A 7,003-nucleotide genomic window follows, 5' to 3' on the forward strand; every position below is an offset into this window, starting at 1 on the left:
AGATCCATTCCCAGAGATTGGTAGTTTGGTGTAAATCCTTTCAGATATTTTTCTATATGTTTCCTTTTATACACTTATACACAACATTTGATATTTGAACGTACAGAACGTATTTACTAACATAAAATATGTGGTATTTTTATTATACTTGTAATAGAGAAATTATATTCATATAATAAGTAATATGTATATATATACACACAGTGTAGAAAATATATGCTTACACTATATATTTATACTTAAACGGTATATAGAGGGAATATATATTATTTTGGGGTATATGTTCTCGAACAAAAGTGCTATTAAAATGTATGTAACTTGATTTTTTTTCCTCCAGGAACATGACTCAGAAATATCTACATTAATAGGTAGATTTTTTTTCTTTTTTAGAAGTGGGGTCTTGCTATGTTGCCCAGGCTGGCCTGGAACTCCTGGGTTCAAGTGATCCTCCCACCTCAGCCTATGAGTAGCTGGGACTAGGGGGGCACACCATCACACCCAGTTACTCAGAAATTTGTAATGTCAGCATATATATCTACTTAATTCCTTTTAACTTTGGCATAATTTTACATAATATGGATATGCCACCGTTATTAGCCATTCCCTGGTCAATGGACATTTAGGTCATTTGTACTTTGTCATGGTTATTAATAATATACAATGAACCTCTCTCATTGGAGCCAAATGAGTATTTGTTTTTTCTGGGGTGAACACCAAGAGATATATCTGTCGGTTCATGGATATGCACATTTCAGATTTTAATAGATATCAGAAAATTGCCCTTTAAAGTGCTGTGCCAGTATGTACCAATTTACACTCCCACCATTTGTTAGTTAGAGTCTTCATTTGTCTATTCGCTTTCCAATATTGATATCACTACTCTTTAATTTGCCAACCTGATGGTCAAGAAGTGGCATCTCATTTTCATTTTACTTTGGTTTTCCCTGATTGCTCATGGAGTTAAACTTTTTTCTACTGTTTGTTGACTGTTTGGATTCCTCATCGTTGAAAGACCTGTTCATAGCCTCTGGTCATTTTTCATTTGAGTTGCTTGTCTTTATCATATTGTTTTGTGGTAATCTGGCTTCCTTCGTTTTTTTTGTTTTTTTTGTTTTGTTTTGTTTTTCTTTATTCAGACGGAGTCTGGCTCTGTTGCCCAGACTGGAGTGCAGTGGCGTGATCTTGGCTCACTGCAACCTCTGCCTCCCAGGTTAAACCAATTCTCCTGCCTCAGCGTCCAGCATAGCTGGGACTATAGGCACACAACACATGCCTGGCTAATTTTTGTAATTTTAGTAGCGATGAGGTTTCACCATATTGGTCAGGCTGGTCTCGAACTCCTGACCTCAGGTGATCCACCCACCTCAGCCTCCCAAAGTGCTGGGATTACCGGCATGAGCCACCACACCCAGCCACCTTCCTTCTTTATCTTCCTTCTCAGTCCTTCAGGCAAAGGTGCAGTGGTATTGGTGCCTCTTTGAAGTTCCACTTCAGTGTAATGAACTACAGTTACATTTATTTCCAAGAATTTCTTTTCCTAAACTGGAGAAATTTAAGCCATGAATCAGAGAGAAAGGGAAATCTCTGGTGTAAACATTAACCACTAACCTTTCAATGTCTTTGAACCCATCAACTCTGCTGGACCTCTTTCTAAAAAACAGATGAGAGTTGTTACTCGAGTCAGTTAGCCCTTTAGTACTTTCAAACTTTTTTTTCAGGAGCTCAAGGAATTGCCAAAGAGAAGGAGAACTGTTAGCTGTGATTTCTAAAGTGCTTTCCTAAATATTGATTGCATTTTTTAGTCAATGCGACAATCTCAAAGCACTTTGCTAAGGGCAACATTGTGTTGTGGTCTAACAACTGTTAAATTTCTCATCTTGCCCCGATTCCCTTAATTTACAATGAGACTATCTGTAGAGAAATGAGGTGAGACATCAGGTGAGTAAATACACATTAACAGGGGCAGCATTCACAGATTCTCAGGAACGGTTCTGACAACAACTTGATTAATGCAAAACTAAATTAATCTCTGATCACCATAAAAAACGAGAAGCTGAAATGTTTCTTTTTTTCTCATGAAGGATTTTTTTTTTTCTGTGACTTATGTGGAATTGACTGAAAAAAAAAAAAAAAGTCCACAATTTCAAAACCCTTTTGGCAAAAACTCTGTGTACCTATACCTAGCATTTCAGCCAGCATGAGCAAGTACGAGGAACTGAAAAGACTCGTACTTGAGAATATAGTCAAAGGAAAACCATGGAATAAAGAAAAACCAGACACAGAGATAATATACATACTTTTTATAAAAAGGAAGGAAGTTGAGGGAAACCTTTTCTGTTATTTCCAACACCTAGTCAGTCAACAAGTTTTATTTTGTTTTGTTTTGTTTTTAAGAGACAGATCTTGTTCTGTCACCTAGGCTGGAGTACAGTGGTGTTGTCATAGCTCACTGCAGTCTCAAATTCCTGGGCTCAAGGGATCCTCCCACCTCAGCCTCCCAAGTACTATGTACTTGGGAGTACTAGTACTATGGGTACTAGTAGCTAGTACTATGGGTGCATGCCACCGTGTCCAGTTAATTTTGTTTTCATTTTTGTATTTTTTGTAGAGATGGGGTCTGATATGGTAAGGCTCTGTGTCCTCACCCAAATCTCATCTTGAATCGTAATCCCCATAATCCCCACATGTCAAGGGAGAGACCAGGTGGCGGTAATTGAATCACAGGGGACAGTTTCCCCCATACTGTTCTAATGATAATGAGTTATCATGAGATCTGATGGTTTTATAAGGGTTTCTTCCCCCTTCCCTTGGCACTTTTTCCTGCTACCTTGTGAATAAGGTGCCTTGCCTCCCCTTCACCTTCCACCATGATTGTAAGTTTCCTGAGGCCTCTCCGGGCATGCTGAACTGTGAGTCAATTAGAGCATTTTTCCTTTATGAGTTACACAGTCTTGGGCAGTTATTTATAGCCGTATGAAAATGGCCTAATAGAGTAAGTTGGTACGACCGAGAGTGAGGTGCTGCTATAAAGATATCCAAAAATGTGGAAGCAACTTTGGAACTGGGTAACAGGTGGATGTTGGAACAGTTTGGAGGGCTCAGAAGAAGACAAGAAAATGAGAGAAAGTTTGGAACTTCCTAGAGACTCCTTGAATGTCTTTCACCAAAATGCTGATAGTGATATAGGCAATGAAGTCCAGGCTGATGTGGTCTCAGATGGAGATGAGGAACTTGTTGGGAAGCAGAGTAAAGGTGACTATTGCTATAATTTAGCAAAGAGACTGGGAGCATTTTGCACCTACCCTAGAGATCTGTGGAACTTTGAACTTGAAGGAGAAGATTTAGGGTATCTGGTGGAAGAAATTTCTCCGCAGCAATGTGTTCAAGAATTGACTTGGATGCTCCTAAAAGCATTCAGTTTTATGCATTCATAAAGAGATGGTTTGGAATTGGAACAGGTTTAAAAGTGAAATGGAGTGTAAAAGTTTGGAAAATTTGTAACCTCATGATGTGATAGAAAAGAAAGAAAAACCCATTTTCTGTTGAGAAATTTGAGCTGGCTTCAGAAAGTTGCATAAGTAACGAGGAGCCAAATGATAGTCACCAAGACAGTGGGGAAGATGTCTCCAGGGCATGTCAGAGAACTTCATAGCAGCCCCTCTTGTTACAGGCCTGGAGGCCTAGCAGGAAAACATGGTTTCATGGGCTGGGCACAGGGCCTTGCTGCTTTATGCAGTCTTGGGACTTGGTGCCCTGCATCCCAGCCATGGGTAAAAGGGGATAACATAGAGCTCAGGCTATTGCTTCAGAGGCTGCAAACCCCAGGCCTTGGCATCTTCCACGTGCTGTTGAGCCTGTGGGTGCACAGAAGCCAAGAAGTTAGGTTTAGGAACCTCTGCCTAGATTTCAGAGGATGCATGAAAATGCCTGCATGTCCAGGAAGAAGTTTGCTTCAGGGGTGGAGCCCTCATGGAGAACCTCTGCCAGGGCAGTGCAGAAGAGAAATGCGGGGTTGAAGCCCCTCCATGGTCCCCATTGGGGCACTGCCTAGTAGAGGTGTGAGAAGAGAGCCACTATCCTTCAGACCCCAGAATGGCAGATCCACTGACATCTTGCACTGTGCTCCTGGAAAATACAAAATACACTCAATGCCAGCCTGTGAAAGCAGCCAGGAAGGGGGTTGTACCCTGCAAAGCCACAGGGTTGGAGCTGCCTACGGCCATGGGAACCCATCTCTTGTATCAGCATGATCTAGATATGAGACAGGGAGTCAAAGGAGATCGCTTCAGAGCTTAAGATTTGACTGCCCTGAAGATTTCAGACTTTGCATGGGGTCTGCTGCACCTTCATTTTGGCCAATTTCTCCCATTTGGAATGGGTGTATTTACTCTGTGCCTGTACCCCCATTGTATCTAGGAAGTGACTAACTTGCTTTCGATTTTACAGGCTCATAGGCGAGACTTGCCTTGTCTCAGGTGAGACTTTGAACTTGGACTTTTGGGTTAAATGTTGGAATGAATTAAGACTTTGGGAGACTGTTGGGAAGGCATGATTGGTTTTGAAATGTGAAAAGGACATGTGATTTCGGAGGAGCCAGGGACAGAGTGACATGGTTAGGCTTTGGGTCTCCACCCAAATCTCATCTTGAATTGTAATCCCCATAATCCCCACGTGTTGAGGTAGAGACCAGGTGGAGGTGATTGAAACATGGGGGTCACTTTCCCCCATGCTGTTCTCATAATAGTGAGTGGGTTCTCATGAGATCTGATAGTTTTCTAAGGAAGTCTTCCCTCTTCACTTGGCGCTTCTCCTGACTGCTGCCTTGTGAAGGAGGGGCCTTGCTTCCCCTTTGCCTTCTGCCATGGTTGTAAGTTTCCTGAGGCCTCTCCAGCCATGCGGATCCATGGGTAAATTAGACATCCTTCTTTATGAATTACCCAGTCTTGGGCAGTTCCTTATATCGGTATGAAAATTGACTAGCATGGGATCTCAGGTTGGTCTTGAACTCCTGGTCTCAAGCAGTCCTCAACCTTTGCATATCAAAGTGTTAGAACTGTATCCCATCATATCAGGCCAACAAGTTTCTTTAAGTGGATTATCTAACAAATCTTCCTTTCCACTTCACCACTTCCTTTTGGACCATAAGACATATCCTTGGTTAAAGGAAAACCAGATCATGTTCTCGTTATTTTGGAATATTCCAGTACCTACATTAATGGTATTAATACCACTTTAAACTCTATCAAACACTACTGTCAATATATCACTTTTCAGCTCTACTCAGAAACCTTCCAGGGTACCCTAGTAGCAATTTTATTATATTGAATATAAGCTTTAAATTTAAGCTGGCTCCTACAACCCTTCAATATGACCCCATCCTTTCTAGCTCAGCATTGTCTTCTCATACAGCGTTCCATGTTCCTTCCATTTAAAATGCTCTTCCAGCTTTTCTTTTATTCTCTGAATTCTACCTCTTACAGACAGTCCAATCAAGTTTTCCCTTCTTTGTGAAATTTTCTGTCTTCTCCACTTTATCTTCCCCTCTTATGGCCATTTCAGTACCCACAGTATGTAATGTGCCATTTTGGATGGCAATACCTGTGAAAATGGGGAAAATGTTTGGATTTGCATTGGGTTTGCATTGTCCCTAGCATTGCACTTAATGACACTGGTTTTCCTTTAACCAAGGATATGTCTTATGGTCCAAAAGGAAGTGGTGAAGTGGAAAGGAAGATTTGTTAGATAATCCACTTAAAGAAACTTGTTGGCCTGATATGATGGGATACAGTTCTAACACTTTGATATGCAAAGGTTGAGGACTGCTTGAGACCAGGAGTTCAAGACCAACCTGAGATCCCATGCTAGTCAATTTTCATACCGATATAAGGAACTGCCCAAGACTGGGTAATTCATAAAGAAGGATGTCTAATTTACCCATGGATCCGCATGGCTGGAGAGGCCTCAGGAAACTTACAACCATGGCAGAAGGCAAAGGGGAAGCAAGGCCCCTCCTTCACAAGGCAGCAGTCAGGAGAAGCGCCAAGTGAAGAGGGAAGACTTCCTTAGAAAACTATCAGATCTCATGAGAACCCACTCACTATTATGAGAACAGCATGGGGGAAAGTGACCCCCATGTTTCAATCACCTCCACCTGGTCTCTACCTCAACACGTGGGGATTATGGGGATTACAATTCAAGATGAGATTTGGGTGGAGACCCAAAGCCTAACCATGTCACTCTGTCCCTGGCTCCTCCGAAATCACATGTCCTTTTCACATTTCAAAACCAATCATGCCTTCCCAACAGTCTCCCAAAGTCTTAATTCATTCCAACATTTAACCCAAAAGTCCAAGTTCAAAGTCTCACCTGAGACAAGGCAAGTCTCGCCTATGAGCCTGTAAAATCGAAAGCAAGTTAGTCACTTCCTAGATACAATGGGGGTACAGGCACAGAGTAAATACACCCATTCCAAATGGGAGAAATTGGCCAAAATGAAGGTGCAGCAGACCCCATGCAAAGTCTGAAATCTTCAGGGCAGTCAAATCTTAAGCTCTGAAGCGATCTCCTTTGACTCCCTGTCTCATATCTAGATCATGCTGATACAAGAGATGGGTTCCCATGGCCGTAGGCAGCTCCACCCCTGTGGCTTTGCAGGGTACAACCCCCTTCCTGGCTGCTTTCACAGGCTGGCATTGAGTGTATTTTGTATTTTCCAGGAGCACAGTGCAAGATGTCAGTGGATCTGCCATTCTGGGGTCTGAAGGATAGTGGCTCTCTTCTCACACCTCTACTAGGCAGTGCCCCAATGGGGACCATGGAGGGGCTTCAACCCCGCATTTCTCTTCTGCACTGCCCTGGCAGAGGTTCTCCATGAGGGCTCCACCCCTGAAGCAAACTTCTTCCTGGACATGCAGGCATTTTCATGCATCCTCTGAAATCTAGGCAGAGGTTCCTAAACCTAACTTCTTGGCTTCTGTGCACCCACAGGCTCAACAGCACGTGG

Source organism: Pongo abelii, chromosome Y (genome assembly GCF_028885655.2).
Source record: "Pongo abelii isolate AG06213 chromosome Y, NHGRI_mPonAbe1-v2.0_pri, whole genome shotgun sequence".
Taxonomy (NCBI): domain Eukaryota; kingdom Metazoa; phylum Chordata; class Mammalia; order Primates; family Hominidae; genus Pongo; species Pongo abelii.